Here is a 10,269-nt window from a genome sequence, read left to right as displayed (position 1 = left end):
ATGAGTAAACAAGTGAATCATATAGCAAAGACTTTTCATGAATAGTACTTCAAGACAAGCATCAATAAGTTTTGCATAAGAGTTAACTCATAAAGCAATAAATCAAAGTAAAGGTATTGAAGCAACACAAAGGAAGATTAAGTTTCAGCGGTTGCTTTCAACTTATAACATGTATATCTCATGGATATTGTCAACATAAAGTAATATAACAAGTGCAATATGCAAGTATGTAGGAATCAATGCACAGTTCACACAAGTGTTTGCTTCTTAAGGTGGAAGGAGATAGGTAAACTGACTCAACAATAAAAGTAAAAGAATGGTCTTTCAAAGAGGAAAGCATCGATTGCTGTATTTGTGCTAGAGCTTTTATTTTGAAAACATGAAACAATTTTGTCAACGGTAGTAATAAAGGATATGAGTTATGTAAATTATATCTTACAAGTTGCAAGCCTCATGCATAGTGTACTAATAGTGCCCGCACCTCGTCCTACTTAGCTTGGACTACCGGATCTTTGCATGCCATGTTTCAACCAAGTGTCACAAAGGGGTACCTCCATGCCGCCTGTACAAAGGTCTAAGGAGAATGCTCGCATTTTGGATTTCTCGCTTTTGATTATTCTCAACTTAGACATCCATACCGGGACAACATGGACAACAGATAATGGACTCCTCTTAAATGCATAAGCATGTAGCAATGATTATTATTCTCATATGAGATTGAGGATATATGTCCAAAACTGAAACTTCAACCATGGTTCATGGCTTTAGTTAGCGGCCCAATGTTCTTCTCTAACAATTTTGCATGCTCCAACCACTAAAATGATAGATCCTTCAGACAAGACGGACATGCATAGCAACTCACATGATATTCAACAATAGTTGATGGCGTTCCCCAGAAGCATGGTTATCGCACAACAAGCAACTTAATAAAAGATAAAGTGCATAAGTACATATTCAATACTACGATAGTTTTTAAGGCTATTTTGTCCCATGAGCTATGTATTGCAAAGGTGGATGATGGAATTTTAAAGGTAGCACTCAAGCAATTTACTTTGGAATGGCGGAGAAATACCATGTAGTAGGTAGGTATGGTGGACACAAATGGCATAGTAGTTGGCTCAAGGATTTTGGATGCATGAGAAGTATTCCCTCTCGATACAAGGTTTAGGCTAGCAAGGTTATTTGAAGCAAACTCAAGGATGAACAAGTGCAGCAAAACTCACATAAAAGACATATTGTAAACATTATAAGACTCTACACCGTCTTCCTTGTTGTTCAAAACTCAATACTAGATATTATCTAGACCTTAGAGAGACCAAATATGCAAATCAAATTTTAGCAAGCTCTATGTATTTCTTCATTAATGGGTACAAAGCATATGATGCAAGAGCTTAAACATGAGCATAACAATTGCCAAGTATCACATTATCCAAGACATTTTTAGAATTACTACATGTAGCATTTTCCAATTCCAACCATATAACAATTTAACGAAGAAGAAACTTCGCCATGAACATTATGAGTAAAGCCTAAGGACATATTTGTCCATATGCAACAGCGGAGCGTGTCTCTCTCCCACAAAGTGAATTCTAGGATCCATTTTATTCAAACAAAACAAAAACAAAAACAAACCGACGCTCCAAGTAAAGAACACAAGATGTGATTGAATAAAAATATAGTTTCAGGGGAGGAACCTGATGATGTTGTCGATGAAGAAGGGGATGCCTTGGGCATCCCCAAGCTTAGACGCTTGAGTCTTCTTAAAATATGCAGGGGTGAACCACGGGGGCATCCCCAAGCTTAGAGCTTTCACTCCTCTTGATCATAGTATATCATTCTCCTCTCTTGACCCTTGAAAACTTCCTTCACACCAAACTTCAAGCAAACTCATTAGAGGGTTAGTGCACAATTAATAATTCACACATTCAGAGGTGACACAATCATTATTTTCACTTCTGGACATTGCATAAAGCTACTGGACATTAATGGATCAAAGAAATAAATCCAACATAGCAAAAGAGGCAATGCGAAATAAAAGGCAGAATCTGTCAAAAACAGAACAGTCCGTAAAGACGAATTCAAAGCTGGCACCAGACTTGCTCAAATGGAAAAACTCAAAACTAATGAAAGTTGCGTACATATCTGAGGATCACGCTCGTAAATTGGCAGATTTTTTCGAATTTTCTACAGAGAACTGTGCCCAGATTCGTGACAGACAGCAATGCTGTTTCTGCGCAGCGATTCCAAATATAACATCAACTTTGACATAGAAACTTTACTTGGCACAAAAACATGATAAGGAGAGGTTGCTACAGTAGTAAACAACTTCCAAGACTCAACAAAACAAAAAATTGCTGTAGTAAAAACATGGGTTGTCTCCCATAAGCGCTTTTCTTTAACGCCTTTCAGCTAGGCGCAGAAAGTGCAAATCAAGTAACATCAAGAGTAGAAGAATCAACATCATAACTTGTTCTAATAATAGAATCAAAAGGCAACTTCATTCTCTTTCTAGGGAAGTGTTCCATACCTTTCTTGAGAGGAAATTGATATTTAATATTACCTTCCCTCATATCAATAACAGCACCAACAGTTCGAAAAAAAGGTCTTCCCAATACAATAGGACAAGATGCATTGCATTCGATATCCAAGACAATAAAATCAACGGGGACAAGGTTATTGTTAACCGTAATGTGCACATTATCAATCCTCCCCAAAGGTTTCTTTTTAACATTATCGGCAAGATTAACATCCAAATAACAATTCTTCAATGGTGGCAAGTCAAGCATATCATAAATCTTTTTAGGCATAACAGAAATACTTGCACCAAGATCACATAAAGCATTACATTCAAAGTCATTGAATTTCATTTTAATGATGGGCTCCCAACCATCTTCTAACTTTCTAGGAATAGAAGTTTCAAGTTTTAGTTTCTCTTCTCTAGCTTTTATGAGAGCATTTGTAATATGTTTTGTAAAGGCTAAATTTATAGCACTAGCATTAGGACTTTTAGCAAGTTTTTGTAAGAACTTTATAACTTCAGAGATGTGGCAATCATCAAAATCTAAATCATTATGAGCTACAGCAATTGGATCATTGTTCCCAAGGTTGGAAAAAATTTCAGCAGTTTTATCACAAGCAGTTTCAGCAGTTTTAGCAATTTCAGGCAGTTTTGTTCGCTTTGCACTAGGAGTAGAAACATTGCCAACACCAATTATTTTACCATTGATAGTAGGAGGTGCAGCAACATGTGAAGAATTAGCATTACTAGTGGTGGTAATAGTCCAAACTTTAGCTACATTATTCTCTTTAGCTAGTTTTTCATTTTCTTCTCTATCCCACCTAGCACGCAATTCAGCCATTAATCTTATATTCTCATTAATTCTAACTTGGATGGCATTTGCTGTAGTAGTAATCTTATTATCAATATCATTATTAGGCATAACTTTCAATTTTAAAAGATTAACATCAGAGGCAAGCCTATCAACTCTAGAAGCAATAGTATCGATTTTATCAAGCTTTTCCTCAACAGATTTGTTAAAAGCAGTTTGTGTACTAATAAATTCTTTAAGCATAGCTTCAAGACCAGGGGGTACACTTCTATTATTATTGTAAGAATTCCCATAAGAATTACCATAACCATTACCATTAGCAGAAGGATATGGCCTATAGTTATTACCAGAGTTGTTCCTATAAGCATTGTTGTTGAAATTATTATTTTTAATGAAATTCACATCAACATTTTCTTCTTGAGCAACCAATGAAGCCAAAGGAACATTATTTGGATCAACATTAGATCTATCATTCACAAGCATAGACATAATCACATCAATCTTATCACTCAAGGAAGAGGTTTCTTCAACAGAATTTACCTTCTTACCTTGTGGAGCTCTTTCCGTGTGCCATTCAGAGTAATTTATCATCATATCATCAAGAAGTTTTGTAGCCGCCCCCAATGTGATGGACATAAAGGTACCTCCAGCAGCTGAATCCAATAAATTCCGCGAAGAAAAATTTAGTCCTGCATAGAAGGTTTGGATGATCATCCAAGTAGTCAGTCCATGGGTTGGGCAATTCTTTACCAAAGTTTTCATTCTCTCCCATGCTTGAGCAACATGTTCAGTATCTAATTGCTTAAAATTCATTATGCTACTTCTCAAAGATATAATTTTAGCGGGAGGATAATATCTACCAATAAAAGCATCCTTGCATTTAGTCCATGAATCAATACTATTCTTAGGCAAAGATAGCAACCAATCTTTAGCTCTTCCTCTTAATGAGAAAGGAAACACTTTCAATTTAATAATATCACCATCTACATCCTTATACTTTTGCATTTCACAAAGTTCAACAAAATTATTGAGATGGGCAGCGGCATCATCAGAACTAACACCAGAAAATTGATCTCTCATGACAAGATTTAGTAAAGCAGGTTTAATTTCAAAGAATTCTGCTGTAGTAGCAGGTGGAGCAATAGGTGTGCATAGGAAATCATTATTATTTGCATTTGTGAAGTCACACAATTTAGTATTTTCAGGGGTATTCATTTTAGCAACGGTAAATAAAACAAACTAGATAAAGTAAATGCAAGTAACTAATTTTTTTGTGTTTTTGATATAGAGAGCAAGACAGTAAATAAAGTAAAACTAGCAACTAATTTTTTTGTGTTTTGATTTAGTGCAGCAAACAAAGTAGTAAATAAAATAAAGCAAGACAAAAACAAAGTAAAGAGATTGAGAAGTGGAGACTCCCCTTGCAGCGTGTCTTGATCTCCCCGGCAACGGCGCCAGAAAACAGGCTTGATGCGCGTAGATGTACACGTCCGTTGGGAACCCCAAGAGGAAGGTATGATGCGCACAGTGGCAAGTTTTCCCTCAGAAAGAAACCAAGGTTGAATTGAACCAGGAGGAGCCAAGAAGCACGTTGAAGGTTGATGGTCGCGAAATGTGATGCGGCGCAACACCAGGGATTCCGGCGCCAACGTGGAATCTGCACAACAAAACCAAAGTACTTTGCCCCAACGAAACAGTGAGGTTGTCAATCTCACCGGCTTGCTGTAACAAAGGATTAAACGTATCGAGTGGAAGATGTTTGCAAAGAAAACAGTAAAACACAATTGCAGTAGATTGTATGCTATGTAAAGAATAGGACCGGGATCCACAGTTCACTAGAGGTGTCTCTCCCATAAGATAAAAGCATGTTGGGTGAACAAATTACAGTCGGGCAATTGACAAATAGAGAAGAGCATAACAATGCATATACATGATATGATAAATATAGTGAGATTTAATCCGGGCATTACGACAAAGTACATAGACCGCCATCCAACTGCATCTATGCCTAAAAAGTCCACCTTCAGGTTATCATCCGAACCCCATTCAGTATTAAGTTGCTAAGCAACAGACAATTGCATTAAGTATGGTGCGTAATGTAATCGACAACTACATCCTTAGACATAGCATCAATGTTTTATCCCTAGTGGAAACAGCACATCACAACCTTAGAACCTACTGTCACGATCCCAGGTTTCAATGAAGGCATGAACCCACTATCGAGCATAAATACTCCCTCTTGGAGTTAAGAGTAAAAACTTGGCCAGAGCCTCTACTAATAACGGAGAGCATGCAAGATCATAAACAACACATAAACAATAGATTGATAATCACCATAACATAGTATTCTCTATCCATCGGATCCCGACAAACACAACATATAGTATTACATATAGATGATCTTGATCATGTTAGGCAGCTCACAAGATCCAACAATGAAGCACAACAAGGAGAAGACGACCATCTAGCTACTGTTATGGACCCATGGTCCAGGGGTGAACTACTCACTCATCACTCCGGAGGTGATCATGGCGATGAAGAGTCCTCCGGGAGATGAATCCCCTCTCCGGCAGGGTGCCGGAGGCGATCTCCTGAATCCCCCGAGATGGGATTCGCGGCGGCGGCGTCTCTGGAAGGTTTTCCGTATCGTGGCTCTCGGTACTGGGGTTTTCGCGACGGAGGCTTTAAGTAGGCGGAAGGGCAACGCGGGGGGCCACACGAGGGCCCCACACCCTAGGTCGGCGCGGCCAGGGCCTGGGCCACGCCGGCCTATGGTGTCGGCGCCTCGTGGCCCCACTTCCTTCCCTCTTCGGTCTTCTGGAAGCTCCGTGCAAAAATAGGACCCTTGGCGAAGATTTCGTCCAATTCCTAGAATATTTCCTTACTAGGATTTCTGAAACCAAAAACAGCAGAAAACAGCAACTGGCTCTTCGGCATCTTGTTAATAGGTTAGTTCCAGAAAATGCATAAATATGACATATAATGTGCATAAAACATGTAGGTATCATCAATAAAGTAGCATGGAACATAAGAAATTATCGATACGTTGGAGACGTATCAGCCTCCCACTAGGCCGGCGCGGCCAGGCCTGGGGCCGCGCGGCCCACATGTGTGGTGGCCCCCTAGCTCTCCTCCGACTCCCCTTCGGTGTTCTGGAGCCTCCCGGGAAAAATAAGATCTTTGGCGTTGATTTCGTCCAATTCCGAGAATATTGCCCGAACAGCCTTTCTGGAACCAAAAACAGCAGAAAACAGGAACTGGCACTATGGCATCTTGTTAATAGGTTAGTTCCGGAAAACGCATGAAATCATCATAAAGTGCAAGCAAAACATGTAAGTATTGTCATAAAACAAGCATGGAACGTCAGAAATTATGGGTACGTTGGAGACGTATCAGCATCCCCAAGCTTAGTTCCTGCTCGTCCTCGAGTAGGTAAACGATAAAAAGAGTAATTTCTGTAGTGACATGCTACTTACATAACCTTGATCATACTATTACAAAGCATATGAAATGAATGAAGTGACTCAAGGCAATGATCTATAGTTGCTAACAAATAGGTAACATATAGCAAAACTTTTCATGAAGAGTACTTTCAAGACAAGCATCAAAAGCCTTGCACAAGAGTTAACTCATAAAGCAATAGATACAAAGTAAAGGCATCGAAGCAACACAAAGGAAGATTTAAGTTTCAGCGGATGCTTTCAACTTTCAACATGCATATCTCATGGATAATTGTCAACACAAAGTAATATGATGGATGCAAATAAGCAAGTATGTAAGAATCAATGCACAGTTGACATAAGTGTTTGCTTCTAAGATGGAAGGAAATGGGTAAACTGACTCAACATAAAGTAAAAGATAGGCCCTTCGCAGAGGGAAGCATTGATTGCTATATTTGTGCTAGAGCTTTGGTTTTGAAAATATAAAGAGAGCATAAAAGTAAAGTTTTGAGAGGTGTTTGTTGTTGTCAACGAATGGTAGTGGGCACTCTAACCCCCTTGCCAGACAAACCCTCAAAGAGCGGCTCCCATGAATTATTTTTATTTTTGGGTGGCACTCCTTCCAACCTTTCTTTCACAAACCATGGCTAACCGAATCCTCGGGTGCCTGCCAACAATCTCATACCATGAAGGAGTGCCTTTTTATTTTAGTTTTATTATGATGACACTCCTCCCCACCTTTGCTTTCTCAAGCCATGGCTAACCGAATCCTTCGGGTGCCGTCCAACAATCACATACCATGGAGGAGTGTCTATTTTTGTTAATTGATTTGGGACTGGGAATCCCATTGCCAGCTCTTTTTGCAAAATTATTGGATAAGCGGATGAAGCCACTAGTCCATTGGTGAAAGTTGCCCAACAAGATTGAAAGATAAACACCACATACTTCCTCATGAGCTATAAAACATTGACACAAATCAGAGGTGATAAATTTTGAATTGTTTAAAGGTAGCACTCAAGCAATTTACTTTGGAATGGCAGGGAAATACCATGTAGTAGGTAGGTATGGTGGACACAAATGGCATAGTGGTTGGCTCAAGGATTTTGGATGCATGAGAAGTATTCCCTCTCGATACAAGGCTTAGGCTAGCAAGGTTAATTGAAGCAAACTCAAGTATGAACCGGTACAGCAAAACTTACATAAGAACATATTGCAAGCATTATAATACTCTACACTGTCTTCCTTGTTGCTCAAACACTTTTACCAGAAAATATCTAGACCTTAAGAGAGACCAATCATGCAAACCAATTTTAACAAGCTCTACAGTAGTTCTCCACTAATAGGTTTAAACTACATGAAAAAACTTAATCATGATCTACTTGAGAGCTCAAAACAATTGCCAAGTGTCAAATTATTCAAGACATTATGAGGCATTTTCTATTCCCAACCAAATACCAATAAGTATTGTAGCTTCCAACTTTTATCATTGAACATTAAAAGTAAAACGAAGAACAAGTGTTCATATGAAAAAGCGGAGCGTGTCTCTCTCCCAAACAAGGATTGCTAGGATCCATCTTTATTCAAACACAAACAAAAATAAAAACACACAGACGCTCCAAGTAAAGCACATAAGATGTGACCGAATAAAAATATAGTTTCAATAGAAGAAACCTGATAAGTTGATGAAGAAGGGGATGCCTTGGGCATCCCCAAGCTTAGACGCTTGAGTCTTCTTGAAATATGCAGGGATGAACCACGGGGGCATCCCCAAGCTTAGACTTTTCGCTCTCCTTAATCATATATCATCCTCCTCTCTTGACCCTTGAAAACTTCCTTCACACCAAACTTCTCATAATCTTCATTAGAGGGGTTAGTACTCAAAAAAACTTTAATCCACTTCGGCCCTGTAGTGACACATTGCAAGAACTCAATAAAACATTAGCTACAGCTCTGCACGTCTAGAAAGCCTCACTTAAAGTCCACAAGAGACAATGCAAAAAACAGAGACAGAATCTGCCAAAACAGAACAGCCAGTAAACACGAATTTTAAAATGGTACTTCCGTTGCTCAAATCAGAAAACTCAAAACTAATGAAAGTTGCGTACATATATGAGGATCACGCACGTAAATTGGCAGATTTTTCTGAGTTTCTAATACGTCTCCAACGTATCGATAATTTCTTATGTTCCATGCCACTTTATTGATGATACCTACATGTTTTATGCACATTATATGTCATATTTATGCATTTTCTGGAACTAACCTATTAACAAGATGCCGAAGAGCCAGTTGCTGTTTTCTGCTGTTTTTGGTTTCAGAAATCCTAGTAAGGAAATATTCTCGGAATTGGACGAAATCTTCGCCCAGGGTCCTATTTTTGCACGAAGCTTCCAGAAGACCGAAGAGGGAAGGAAGTGGGGCCACGAGGCGCCGACACCATAGGGCGGCGCGGCCCAGGCCCTGGCCGCGCCGACCTAGGGTGTGGGGCCCCCGTGTGGCCCCCCGCGTTGCCCTTCCGCCTACTTAAAGCCTCCGTCGCGAAACCCCAGTACCGAGAGCCACGATACGGAAAACCTTCCAGAGACGCCGCCGCCGCGAATCCCATCTCGGGGGATTCAGGAGATCGCCTCCGGCACCCTGCCGGAGAGGGGATTCATCTCCCGGAGGACTCTTCATCGCCATGATCGCCTCCGGAGTGATGAGTGAGTAGTTCACCCCTGGACTATGGGTCCATAGCAGTAGCTAGATGGTCGTCTTCTCCTTGTTGTACTTCATTGTTGGATCTTGTGAGCTGCCTAACATGATCAAGATCATCTATATGTAATTCTATATGTTGTGTTTGTCGGGATCCGATGGATAGAGAATACTATGTTATGGTGATTATCAATCTATTGTTTATGTGTTGTTTATGATCTTGCATGCTCTCCGTTATTAGTAGAGGCTCTGGCCAAGTTTTTACTCTTAACTCCAAGAGGGAGTATATATGCTCGATAGTGGGTTCATGCCTTCATTGACACAGGGACAGTGATGAAAGTTCTAAGGTTGTGATGTCTGTTGCCACTAGGGATAAAACATTGATTCTATGTCTAAGGATGTAGTTGTCGATTACATTACGCACCATACTTAATGCAATTGTCTGTTGCTTAGCAACTTAATACCGAATGGGGTTCGGATGATAACCTGAAGGTGGACTTTTTAGGCATAGATGCAGTTGGATGGCGGTCTATGTACTTTGTCGTAATGCCCAATTAAATCTCACTATATTTATCATATCATGTATATGCATTGTTATGCCTTTCTCTATTTGTCAATTGCCCGACTGTAATTTGTTCACCCAACATGCTTTTATCTTATGGGAGAGACACCTCTAGTGAACTGTGGACCCCGGTCCTATTCTTTACATCGCATACAATCTACTGCAATACTTGTTTTACTGTTTTCTTGCAAACAATCATCTTCCACACAATACGGTTAATCCTTTGTTACAGCAAGCCGGTGAG

This window comes from Lolium perenne, chromosome 5 (assembly GCF_019359855.2).
Source record: "Lolium perenne isolate Kyuss_39 chromosome 5, Kyuss_2.0, whole genome shotgun sequence".
In the NCBI taxonomy this organism is placed as follows: Eukaryota; Viridiplantae; Streptophyta; class Magnoliopsida; order Poales; family Poaceae; genus Lolium; species Lolium perenne.
The sequence above is the reverse complement of the archived record's forward strand: the minus strand, read 5'-3'. Positions refer to the sequence as shown.